We start from the raw sequence: 13,534 nt of genomic DNA, 5'->3' as shown, positions 1-13,534 counted from the left end.
CACAATGAGATATAATCTGACACCCACTAGAACAGCCATTATCAAAAAAAAAGTCTAGTAAATGACAAGGGCTACAGAGGAAGGGGAGAAAGAGGCACATTTTTCCACTGTTTGTGTGAATGTAAAATGGTACAACCACTTTGGAAGACAGTTTGGTGGTTCCACAGGAAGCTAAGTATAGAATTGCCATATGATCCAGCAATCCCATTACTAGATACATTTTCAGAAGAACTGAATGCAAGGACATTTGCACACTCATGTGTACGGCAGCATTATTTACAATTGCCAAGATATGGAAACAGCCCATATGTCTATCTAATGGATGAGTGGCTAAACAAGCTGTAGTATATATATGGTGGAATGTTATGTAGTTGTAAGACAGAAAAAAGTCATGAGGTATGTAACAACTTGGATGACCCTTGAAGACATTATGCTGAGTGAGATGAGCCAAAAACAAAAGGACAAATACTGTATGGTCTCACTACTATGAACTAACATCAAGGAGTGAACTCTGAGAGTTGAAATTAAGAACACAGGTTATCAGAAGATAGAAATAGGGTAGAGATTGGCCATTTGGTGTTGAAGGAATACATACTGTACAACAGAACTTGTAAAAATTCAGAAATGGATAGCAGAATACCACTTCATTGTAGCACAATGATGTAAGTACACTGAATGAGGCTGAATGTGAGTATAATTGAGGGAGAAGGGCTGGGGCACATATGAAGCCAGAAGGAAAGACAGAGGATAAAGACTGAGATGGTATAACTTAGGAATGCCTAGTAAGGACAATGATGGTGATTAAATGTGCAAATAAAAAAAACATTGTTCATGAAGGAGAAGAATGAATGTCAACACTGCAAAGTGTTGAAAATGGATAGGTATATAGGAAAAAGTACAAACAATACAAGTCTATGGTCATCAGTAACACTGTAATATGTTTCCACTGAATGTTAACAAAGGCATTATGCCAAAACTAAATGTTAACAGGCAGAAGGCATGGGGGAAGGATAGGGATTCTTTGTGGAAGAAAAGGGAATATCTTTATATCGATTATGGTAGCAAAGGCATTTCTATTTGCTTAGGTTGTGTTGTATTATGTGCGAAGAAAACATTAAAAATGAACAGAGAGAAACATGCGCTTGAGAAAATGTGGAGAAGGAAATGTACTTATTCAGTGTCAGTAGGGAAACTGAGAGGAGCAGCCCCTTAGAGGGCAGTGTGGTGGTTCCACAAGAGGCTAGGGATGGGGTTGCCATATGATACTGCTACCCCGTTGCTCAGCATATACCTGGAGAAACTGAGTTTGAGGACATGAATGGATATTTGTACACGGGCATTTATGGTGGCAGTGTTCGTAATTCACAATGGAATGAGATGGCCTAAAGGCACAATGACTGAAGAATGCAAGAGGGAACTGTGGTGTATACATACAAGGGACTACTTTGCAGTGGAAGAAGGAATGAAGTTGTGAGGCATGCAACTAGGTGAATGAAACTTAAGGACTGTGTGTTGAATGAAAAGTCATGAACAAAAAGACATATTATCATACCTCACTCATGTGGACTAAATATAATATTAAAACTTGGTGAACTGAAGTCAAGAGCATGGGTTATCAGGTTGGGCCCTATTGTAAAGGGTCCTAAATTGTAAGCTCTTACAGCAGTCACATATACTCAGGATTTCTAACTGCTATTTCTAAATCTGAAATACTAAGCTGTTTGTATATAAACTCGTCATCCCAGAAACTGCAGGTACTTATGTGACACCTGAAACTCAGAGTTAGAGCTCTGAAGCTATGACAGTCAGCACTACCCCATACAGGATGTGTTTAAAAAGTTGAAAAAGGGATGAGACTTCAACTAGAGAAATGAATGAACCTGATGTGGATAGGACTAAGATCAGAATACAGGGTGAAGGATGATATCATGCATATTTTAAAACTTCAACTTCTGTGTGAAACCAAAAGGAGAGATGTTTATTTGGAGGAAAATTTATACTTTGGGTAGCACATTTCCTAATTTAACTTGTATGTTAAGCTTAGTTGAACACCATAAGTACATGGAATCTTGAATAGGGCATGGGATCTTGTTGGTTTGTCCAGGTTAGTGTGACAAACTGATATGTCCCATAGTAATTTGGGCAGTGAATAAAAGAGTATTTGCAAAATCCCCTTGGAGGGCTGGGGAGAAAGGAAGAAGTATTCAACTTCCCCATTTGGGGTATTCCTGATATCTGCACAAGCAGTGGGGACAACCAAATCAATAGACTGAGCCTCAGATCTTGGGGTTCACCCCTATTAAACCTATTCTTACAAAAGACAGGTTAAGTCTACTTACAATTAGGTCTAAGATTCACCCTCAGAGAACCTCTTTTTTTTTTTTTTTCTCAGATGTGGCCTCTCTCTCTAAGCCAACTCTCAGCAGGTGAATTCACTGCTGTCCCCCTAGGTACATGGGACATGACTCCCAGGGCTGTAAATCTCCCCAGCAATGTGAGACAACATCTTGGGAATCACTGGGCCCAGGCATCATGGGATTGAGAAAGCATCCTTGACTCAAAGTGGGAACAGAAAAATGAGACAAAATAAAGTTTCAGTAGATGAGAGATTTCAAACAAGTTTAGGAGTTATCCTGGAGGTTATTCTTATGCATTATATAAATATCCCTTTTTAGTTTATGGTGTAGTGCAATGGCTTGGAGGGAAGTACCTGGAACTGCTGAGCTGTGTTAAGTACCTTTGATTCTTAAAGACAATTGTATGATGATTTAGCTTTTAGAATGTGACTGTGTGATTGTGAGAACCTTGTGCCTGATGCTCCTTTTATCCTGGGTATGTACAGATGAGCAAAATAATGTGGACAAAAATAAAGAAAGAATAGGGAAGATGAGGGGTAAAATAAATTGGGTAGAGTGAAATATTAGTGGTCAATAAGAGGGAGGGGTAAACTTTATGGAATGTATGAGGTTTTTTTTTTCTTTTTCTTTTTATTTCTTTTTTGAGAGTAACGCAAATGTTCTAAAAATGATCAAGGTGATGAATATACAACTATGTGATGATACTGTGAGCCACTGAGAGAACATCATGTATAGACTGTATGTATGTGAAGATTTGTCAGTAAAAATATATTTTTAAAAAAGTGAAAGGGAAGAAAGTGTCTAGTTTCTAGCATGATTTCCAAGTTTCTGGATTGGCTTTCTGGCTTTTGGAAGCGTAGGGCCATGCAACATGTTACCAATTTGTAGCAAAAAGATACCCAGAAAACATGATCAGATTAGGGCAGGGTTGTCAGATGAAGAACAGGATGCCCAGTTAAATTTGAATTTCAGATAAGTGAATAAATTTTTAGTGTAAAAAGATGTAATATTTGGGACATGCTTAAAACTAAAAAAGGTCAGAATTGAGGCTGCTTGTAGTTAATGAGATAGCAAGGAGAGAAAAGGCAGGACTAGCCTTGAGCTGAGAGATTATTTCTTCATAGGAACTGGAAACAGCAAGCAGTCAACAAAAGATCCTGCTCTTGAGCACGTACAAGGATTTCTTTGCTTATTGTACCATATATGTGTTAGATTTTTTTTTCCAGCTCAATTTGATGTTGGGTAATTTACTTCATGTTGCCATAGTGAAATATTCAACTTGGGCTTATGAAATAGTACTGTGGAAATGAAGAAAAAATAGAATTTTACTGACAGCACATTTATGTACCAATTTGTTTTTCAAGATATTCTGGTCATATTTAGACCTAGGAAATCATGATTTCCTAAAAATGTACTCAATTGGAATGATGTTTTTAATATTCATCTAATTCTGAAAATGTTAATGTTCATGGTTCATTCAATTTCCTTCTCATTAAAGCAACATTTTTCTTCTTAGCAATTCTGACTCAAGAATGGACTGGGGAAATGAATTTTTATAGAGGCAGAAGGAAGTTGCTAGGCTGACAAGAAAAGCTTTTTTCCTCACACGATGTATTCTGCTTTTCTAGAAAAGGACTACCTAGTTATTGTCACTAAAATATCTCCAATTGAAAATAGATACTTTTCTTCCATTTGTTTAGAGCTAAAATGGAATAGATAGGGTGGTGGTTTTTATCAAGTTAAAACACACAGATTTAAAGGAGAATGGGAGAATCACTCAATGATAAACAATTCATTGCTATCTATAGGGCTAGTAGAAACCATAAATTGCAAGAATGGTCCTAAGAATCAAGAGATTTCTACAGGCTAGATTGCTAAGAAGAGGGCTATGTGACAGGTAAGATTTAGATATGTCATCTAGAAAGCAAGATCATTCCAGGAGGAAAAGTTGCTTGGGTGAATGCATAGAGGTCTGACCAAGTTATAGTCGTTATATGGCACATTCAGATTACTACTTATCCGAAGAAGGAAATCTGTGTTGGAAAATAAGAGGGGTTTTATCAGAGGAGCTTGTCAAGTCCCAAAAGAGGAGCTTTGGCAAAAATGGGTACATAAGATTATTCTGACAGTGACATGGAAGATGGAATTGAGGGAGGAGACTGAGGAGAAGCTGGGGACTCACTGGTTTAAACCGCTGCCTGGTTCAGTTATGATAGATAGAAGAGAGTTTACTGATCTGTGCCGTCTTGTAATATGTATGGGATTATCACTGCATTCAACTCTTTCTATAGGGCAGCAGTTGCAATACTATTTCTGTAAATGTCCAGATAGTAAACAGTTTAGGTTTTGTGGGCCATGAGGCAGTCTCTGCCATGGTACATAAAAGCAGCCACAGATAATACCATAAGCAAGCAGGCATGGCTGTGTTTACAAAACCAGGGAGAGGGGTAAATTTACTCCTTGGACCTTAATTTGCTCACCCTGCTCTAGGGCATCAGGTAACTCTAGGTTTATGAAGCTCTTAAACAGCTTAGATCAGTACCATAAATCATGCCACTCTGAATATTGCAACTTGAATATTTCCCCTGCTATCCAGTCAAACAAACTCCTGAGGCTATAAACAATATAAATACAAAGGAAAAATTATTCCTTGGATTGTTCTTCCCTGGGGTGGAATTATTGTCATCATTATTATTATTCCAAATGCACAGTTCTCTAGTATCTGTCCCATTACTTCTATGACTCATGTCCCTTTGATGGGAGCAATAAATTAAATGAATGATTTGTATAGAATGTGAGCATAATGACTTGACATTTATGACTTTCTTCCTTGATGGAAATTATCCAAGTCTATCTTGAAACAGGGGAATTTTAAAAATAATGCTATATCTATAGTTGTGATATAGTGCAAATATCTAAAGTTAAGCATATATTTCAATAGTATAGGCATTTTTGCTAAAGGTTGGACATTCACTTTCAGCAACTCCCAGCTCAGGTGAAAAGCAAGCATAACATGCAGAGATTTTTGGGTTAGCAGAGCTAAGGATAAATAAAGTATAGAATGAAGAGAAAAGGAAGATAAATGATAAGGAAAAAAGGAAGCTAAAGGTAGAATAGTGGGAGAGAGAGGCAAGGACTACAGTTTCTGGCTTTTCTCAAGGATATCAGTAGATTCATATATTTATAAGGATGGTTCATAAAAGAAAGCTTGCAGAGAGACTGATTTGAATACATACGATTCTGTGACTTTTCTTTCAATCAGTCATGACTACTAGGTACTTTTCCAGGCTCTTTGCTAGGTCCTGGGAATTCCAAAATGGCTGTTGTTCCCAAGAAGCTCAGAGTCTATTATAGGAAGATAAACAAAGCCTGAAATCTTTGTAATATATAGTAAGAATAAGGAACCTATGAATTCTACTTCTTAAGTTCTACCCTAGAAAAATTCTAGCACACATGTACAACAGAAATATAAAGCAGTGTTCATAACAATTAAAAACATTAAGTCAGTACATTAAATGTTTATCAATGGGGGAATAAATAAAGATACTTATATCTGCCAGACATATTATTGAGTTCGAAAACTAGTTCTAGAACATTTATAATCAGAATACCATTTATGTGAAAAAAAAAATCACACTTTCTGAGTATCTCAGTACACAGGAAATGTTGTAAAAGAATAAACACTGAACTTTTAACAGTAAGTTACTTCTTTGGGAAGGGGACTGAGGATGGTGAGATATACACACACACAAGGAGACTGCATGTATTACTTACAGAATTAAAAATAATAATAATTGGAAAGGGTGGAAAGAGCTACAGATGGGCTATAGATAAACGTGAGGGGAATACAAAGGAAGACAGCAAGATTACAGAGGCCAGAGCTGCAATGGAAAGCACACAGAGCATTAGGTTAGACAAACCTGACTGCAAAGCATCTGGCACTTCTTAGGTATGACCCATGGAATTTAACTTTTTCTGAGACTTGGTTTCCTCATTTGTGGAATGTGATATTGACAGTCATCTTTTCTAACACAAGCATCCACTTCATTTTCTTCACAGTACCTACCATAATCAGAAATTACTGATAAATTTTAATCCTTATTATTATTTTCTTTTATTGCGTGGCACCACCTCCCAACTAGAATGGAAACTGAGTTAGGACAAAGGCTTTATCTGTCTCATTTGGACAAGTAGAGCCCCAATACTTAAAATGCTTTGGACATATTGAATGAATGATTAAATGAATGAATGGGGACCAACAAGTAAGCCAATATGGTTAAAGCAAAGAGAGCAAGGGAAATTGTAATGGAAGATGATGCAAGAATGGTAGGGAAAGAGTAAAATTAGATGAGATAGAAAAATATTAGAACATGCAGGACTGTGTAGATCATGTTCAGGAGTAGTTTATTTTAATTAGTCTGAAAGCTCTGTGCTCATCAACATATAGATGTATTTTAGAATCATCAGAATGGAATGGTAAACCCTCATCATAATTCTTGTCTAAGTCACCATCATTTGTTAGCTGGACTAATGTAAGAGCTTTTAAAATGATCATGACATGCTATTTTTTTATCTTCACTGATAAACATCTAGTAGATTTCAGGACTAAAGTTAGGTGCTGATTATACAAGGACAAAAGAGATATCATCCTTGCCTTCAAGGGGTTTACAGTTACCTATGGCAAAGACAATGGTCAGCTATAAGTTCCAATAAAATAAGTACTATAAGAGAAGTACAAACAAAGTGCAAAATTTTATTGAGCAAGTCCCCTGGGATGACTTTGTGAAGAAAAAATATTAGCTGGACCCATAAGGATATGGATATATATATATAACCTTTTGACAGAGATGACAGGTGTGGCTAATGCAGGCTAAGGGAACAGCAAAAGGAAAAGCACGGAGATGGGCAAGCACAGGGTCTGTCTTTGGTGAATAGCCCAGTTTGACTAAAGCAAAGAATAAGAGAATAGTGAAAGATGATATAGTAAAACTAGGCTAGAAGACATGAAAAGAGCCCAAGTGTAGAAGGGAAGCTGTAGTGGAATGTAAGAAGACATTTACAAAGAAAGACACAAAAGAGGTTTCAATTGATGTTAGGCAGCCAAGTTAATAGTGAAGCCAGTTGGGGGACGCCGTATGTCAGGATAGAATCTCTGTGGGGTTAACTACAGTGGGAAATGGCATGACAGGAATTACAGGAGGTAAAGGAAACAAACAATCCTAGGGTACCAGCAGAGACACTACTGAAATAGCCAATTCAGGGGTCCAGCATGCTTTAGGTGGCAAATGAAGTTTGCATTAGGTGAGCTTTGGAGAGAATAGGAAAGGGATCACGGATTGGATATCATAGGGAATCCAAGATTTTGTGGATATTCAGTAGCAGTGGGAGATCTGCCAAGGGAAAAGATTTGGATTTGGCATATGAGAACTTGAAAATGGAGCATTTCTAGATGATAATGAGATTTAAGGTATGGGATTGCTTATAAATATCTGAAGTTTAGTCATAATCAAGCTCCTTAAAGTTGAAGATGCTGTGAATTTGGCTAGGTTGAATAAATTTCAAAAGACAAGTGTGTTGAATGAGTAATCAATGTGGCAAAAAAGAGTTAATGTAACTTCCCAAAGGGCAACTTTTTAATAATTTGTGCAGTGAGAGAACCTTGACTTAATTTATTTTTGCTATTTTAGGGACCCATCAGATATAGAAGTTTCAAAGACATATAATTGTCAACCATGACTTACTTTTGCAAACGGTAGCTCAGAACATTCCTGTGAAACATAATCACATGTAAATTACAGATAGTACATTAACTCTTCTACTTTCTTGGAATATCTAATCTAATTGATTTGGAGAGGAATTTGTTTGCTCCCAATGAGCAGATCATTTAACAGACAATATCATCAAACTATCAGAGTCATAATCATTAGCAAATTATTATTCATTTGGCTTGAGATTTGATGATAACTAACATATTATCTGCTACATATATAATATATATATATTTTTACATGGACAGGTACCAGGAATCAAATCTGGGTCTCCAGCATGGCAGGGGAGAATTCTCTCTGCTGAGCCACCGTGGCCCACCCTATAATTAAAAATATTTTAACTGATAGCATTCTATTCCATTATATGGAGTATGGGCATTGTTTTTACCCTGAATATTCCCAATAATGTCAAAATGATTGGAAGACCTTTGTCCATATGATTGGCCATTCAAGTGAGCTGTTTATCATTTGATAATACTAGAGGGTGAAAAAAAAAATACCTCAGCCTAACTTTGTGTAATCATGTTAACTGAATGTGACTCATCAGCATGGATTACTCATACTGTCATTACCCCAAAGTAAAGTTTCTGACAGCATTCAAAAGACTGAGGCAAATGCAAAGATCTCAAGTTTGGAAAAGATTTCATGAAGTCATCAAACATCTATTAAAGGCTTCTCTCTGCTTCACAGGTATGGTGGTGTGACTTACCATAAATTAAACTATAAGGTCTCTTTGACCTTGGCAGTATTTTCTGAGTGGTCTATGCAAAAACATAAATTGTCTCTTAACATTTTTCCTCTCTTATAACATAAAAGAAGCCTTCCTTTCAATGTGTATCCCTTTCATTTTATAGAATTCTATGATAGCTGAAGAAAGCCATGGCCATCTAGGTCACCATTTCCCAATGTTTCCTTCAAAGCCAAAACAGAACAAGAAGAAAAAAATTATCCTACACAAAAAATAAGCAAAGAAAATAAAGCAGAAATAGTGACAGGGCCTAAGGTGGACCTAAAACTGCAGTGACAAAGGTCAAGTCCAACCTCAGTCCAAAAATACTAAAATAAGTGTCAATGTTAAAATCAGAACACAGACAACAGGAAAATATTTTTTTTAAGTACATGCAATTTTGAAGAAATAGTGCTCAAAACACAGCTTCTAGGACAGAAAGGGAAAAGGGAAAAGAGAAGCACCCATCAACAATTGATTGGTGAGGGGTAAAAGTAGAAAAGGGAAACTTTCAGGTTATGCAAGAAAAGAGGCCACAAAAATCAGAGGACATACAACCTCTGCCCACACACCTACCCAAACAAATCCACTAAATTGTCTGGGCTCTTCTATATTGACAGAAGAGTGTACCATTAAACTAGAAATCCTGTACAGCACCCCAATACCATAAAAATAGACAACAAGATTAACAGTTCCATGCAGTTACTGCAAAAAATTAGAAAATAAAATTCGATATACATATAGCAAGTGAAGAATCCCACAACCCCATGGGAAAAACAACCATGCAGCAAAATAAAGCAAAACAAAACTCCCACAATAAAGTAAAACTCAAAATGGTATTAAAGAGACTCAAATGAACATTGGTGACATAATGAATTCACTCTGAATCATAAAAACAGAAATGGTTAAAAAACTGGAAGAAATAAGGAGACTTCATTGGACTAAGGAAAGAAATGGAAGAAAAAAGACTAAATTAACTCAGAAATAAAGAATAAATTACAAGGTGCCAAGGGAGAATCGACCTTAATGAAAATTTAATAAGGAGCATTGAAGAAAGGCAGGAAAACAATCAAGAAAATGAAAATGAGATTAAGAAAGTAAAATGGGTAACAGAGAAAGCAGTGGAAATAGAAGACAGGAAAAGAAGGGAAAATATCTGTATTATTTAATCAATGGAACAAAAGTACTATTTAAAGTTACACTCCAAGAAAACACAACTATTTTTTTAAAAAAATCTGAATTAATCTGTAGAATGCTCAATCAACTCTAAGATATACTTTAGCTCAGCTATTAGATTGCAAAAATAAAGATAAAATCTTCAAGGCCTTCAGACAAAAGGATTAAATAGCATATAAAGGCAAAAGAAAAAGACTTTGGATGGTATCAGCCATTCAAAACAACATTTAAGGCAAGAATGGAGCAGAGTTTTAAAAATATTCAATGAGAGAAAACATGAGCCAAGGATTTTATATGAAATAAGCATCGAGTATCAAGACTATTAAAAAAAAGTTCTCAACAGCTAATACATACATACACTCAGGGAATTCAAGACCTATCCAGCCCTTCTCGAGGAACTTACTAGAGCACATGTTAGCAAACTACAACCCGTGGGCCATACTCAGCCAACCTCCTGGGTTTTTTGCATGTCTCCGGTGCTGAAAATGGAATGAACCTTTTTTAAAGGGTTGAAAGAAAATCAAAAGATTAATGTTTCATAATCTGTGAAGATTATATACAATTCAAATTTTGGTGCACATGAAAGTTTAATGAGAACATAGCTACACTCACATGTTTATGTATTGTCTATGTTTACTTTCAAGCTACAATAGTAGAGTTGAGTAGTGTCACAGACCCTACAGCCTTTAAATCCTAATATATTTACTACCCTTTAGAGGACAAGTTTGTCAACACCTATGCAAGGGGCTGAGCTTCTTTCAAACAAGAGATGACTAAAAAACTTCAGCAAAAGGACTAATGACAAAGCATTTTGATAGATAGGTAGATAGGTGATACAGATTTAAAAAAACAAAGTGGGAGGAATGACAGTAAAAAAACTAAGTTATAAATATGATATTATTTTGACAAAGTAAATATAATACAACTAAAAAACGGGAAGAGAAGGGAGATTGGAAGAAAACAAAATAATCACTTAGTGGGTGTTAAAGGATCTGACAAAACCCGCTAAAGTCGTAAAGTTTTAGGTTTTATATACATTACTAGAAGAAAAATTAAAAATAAACATAGAACTGTACAACACAGTGAACTCTATTGTAAGTGATGGACTATATTAATAATACAATTATAAAAATGTTCTTTCATGAATTGCAACAAATGTACCAAACTAATGCAAGGTTTTAGTAAGAGGGTAGTATATGGGAACTCTGTATTTTATGCATGATTTTTCTATAAACCTATAATGTCTCTAATAAAAAAGACATCTACCACTAAAGGGAAGTTCAATATGGAAACAAAACAAAACAAAACAGATAAACCAGAAAGTAATAGATTAAATAAGAAAAGTAGAAACTACAGGTATTTAAAAAGTATAAATACAAAGGTAACCACTACAACAAAAATGCAAACTTTCCTAAAGACAAAATACATGTGTATGTACAAATTTAAGATCAAAGAATATGCATCCTACAGAGAAACATAGCAAATAAAACGCACATAATAGAAAACATATAATTCATTTAAATAAATGAAAACACGATTTATGTCCTTATTAAAAAAACACAATTTTCCATTTTACCCACAGAAAAGCCCAAATCTTTTGTGTACAAAAGACACACCTAAAACAGTTTTAGACTAAATACAAAAGAGGCAAATGGTATACCAGCAAATAGAAACAATACTGCTATCAGCAAAGTAAAATTCAAGCTCAAAACAAGACACAAGAAAAAATGTAGCGCTAAAAGCCATTTAAGAACACTTATGCACCAAATAATAGGCAACGACCTTTATAAAGTAAAAACTACATTGACAGAAACTGTAAGAATTGGAGGCTTTGATGTTCTCCTCAGTTCAAGATAGTTTAAATGGCAAGAAAATACTGAAAAAGAAAACCGAAACATCATCATAATTACATTACAGTAGAACTTACAGACATACATCAAATTCTAAATTTTGATAATAGAGAACAAATCTTCTTTTCAAGAGCCCGTGGCATATTCACAAAAATAGATCATATATTAAGTCACAAAGAAACAACAGTAAATTTCACAATGTAGAAATATTAAAAACAACTCTGATCACAAAACAATTAAGCCAGAAATTACTAATAAAAACAAAATGCATTTATTTTTGTCTTGCAAAGAAAATGGTATTTGTAAAACTCCCATTAGCTAATATTAGGGAAAAAATAACAAGCACATAGGATATGCCAGGTATTGGGTTATTGCCCTCAAGAACAATAAATCTGGTGAAAGGAAAAGATATGTAAAAAGACAATTACAATACACCAAATAAGACTTGCAAAAATCGTTAGTAGCATAAGATAAAGCTGTGGGTTCTTTCTCTTAACTATGCCATGATGCTATGTAGAAATAATCTCTATGTGAACATCCTTATTTTTTTTTAATACACACTTAAATATTTAGCAGAAAACAGCCATAATGTATATAACTGACTCTAAAGTGGTTCAGAAAGAGACAACAAATGATGCAGCAAATAGAGTAAAAAGTAAAAAAAAAGCAAAAGCAAAACAAACAGGTGATCTGAGTAAAGGATATACAGTTGTTTGTACTGTTTTTATCTTGCAATTTCTAAAGTTCAAAAGCGCTTCCAAAGAAAAAGTTTAAAAATAAAAACAAAAAGAAATGATCTCCATAGAAAACCATTCCCACTCAAAAATTAGTATCTTTGATATTAAATCAAAAAAAAAAGTCTCAAGAGCTTCAAATATTCACAGTTTACTTTTATATGATTCAACCAATTTGAACCTTCACTGGCTGTGTTTTTTGGTTTGGGTTTTTTTTTTCTTCTTTTTTTTTTTGCAATATGGCATACATTGTTCAAATACCTGGTTTGAGGCCCTTTTTAAATATGTAACTACCTCTTTTCCATTACTTTCAAATGCTCCATTTACTGAGACTGAATTTTTGTTATTTAGGACTATATTTCACAATACTAACACAAATTCCCTAAAATTACATGTTTTAGGAAAGTCTGAAATTTAAAGATTGCCTGCCTCACTTCAGATAGTAAACCCGGTGTCCCTGAAGAGCTTAATTTTGAGGTGGAAGGAGAAGGGAGGAAAGAGTATAAGGGAAAAGAATGGAATCGAACACGGTTTCTCAGGGAAAGCTGGTACGGCGTTCTAGGACGTTGATCGTTATTGCGCTGTGTTGAAGGACACAGGAGATCTCTAGGCAATAAAGGAAGGTAAAGACAAAAATAACAGCATTTGCTTGTAAATAGGAGGTTTATGAAGTAAATAGCTTCTTTCCTCCTCATTTGTTGGACTCACCTGAGACAAACTTCTTCCCACATGTGGCAGAGACCGTTAGAGCTCGCGAAGACCAACGGTCTCATCAAAATCTCGTCAGGACCCTATGAGGAGAACGAACTGTCTTAGCCTCTTACCCTAGGACTCATGGGAAGAACTGAGTATTCACCCTCACCCCTGCCCCTAGATGGGGTCAAGTGACTGAGTCCTGGCCAATGAAATTTGTAGGAGTATG

General features: G+C 35.4%; 1 protein-coding gene across 1 annotated transcript in view; it reads right to left on the bottom strand.

Moving 5' to 3' along the window:
• LOC143671199 (uncharacterized) overlaps window positions 1-13,438 on the bottom strand; it is a 164,455-nt gene extending 151,017 nt beyond the window's left edge. The window contains exon 1 of the transcript XR_013169504.1: window positions 13,321-13,438. The gene's annotated coding sequence lies outside the window, so the exon portion shown is untranslated. The remainder of the gene's footprint in view (window positions 1-13,320) is intronic.
• Window positions 13,439-13,534: the final 96 nt, after the last annotated feature.

The sequence above is a fragment of the Tamandua tetradactyla genome, chromosome X (assembly GCF_023851605.1).
Source record: "Tamandua tetradactyla isolate mTamTet1 chromosome X, mTamTet1.pri, whole genome shotgun sequence".
NCBI classification, from domain to species: Eukaryota; Metazoa; Chordata; class Mammalia; order Pilosa; family Myrmecophagidae; genus Tamandua; species Tamandua tetradactyla.
The sequence above is the reverse complement of the archived record's forward strand: the minus strand, read 5'-3'. Positions and strand labels throughout refer to the sequence as shown.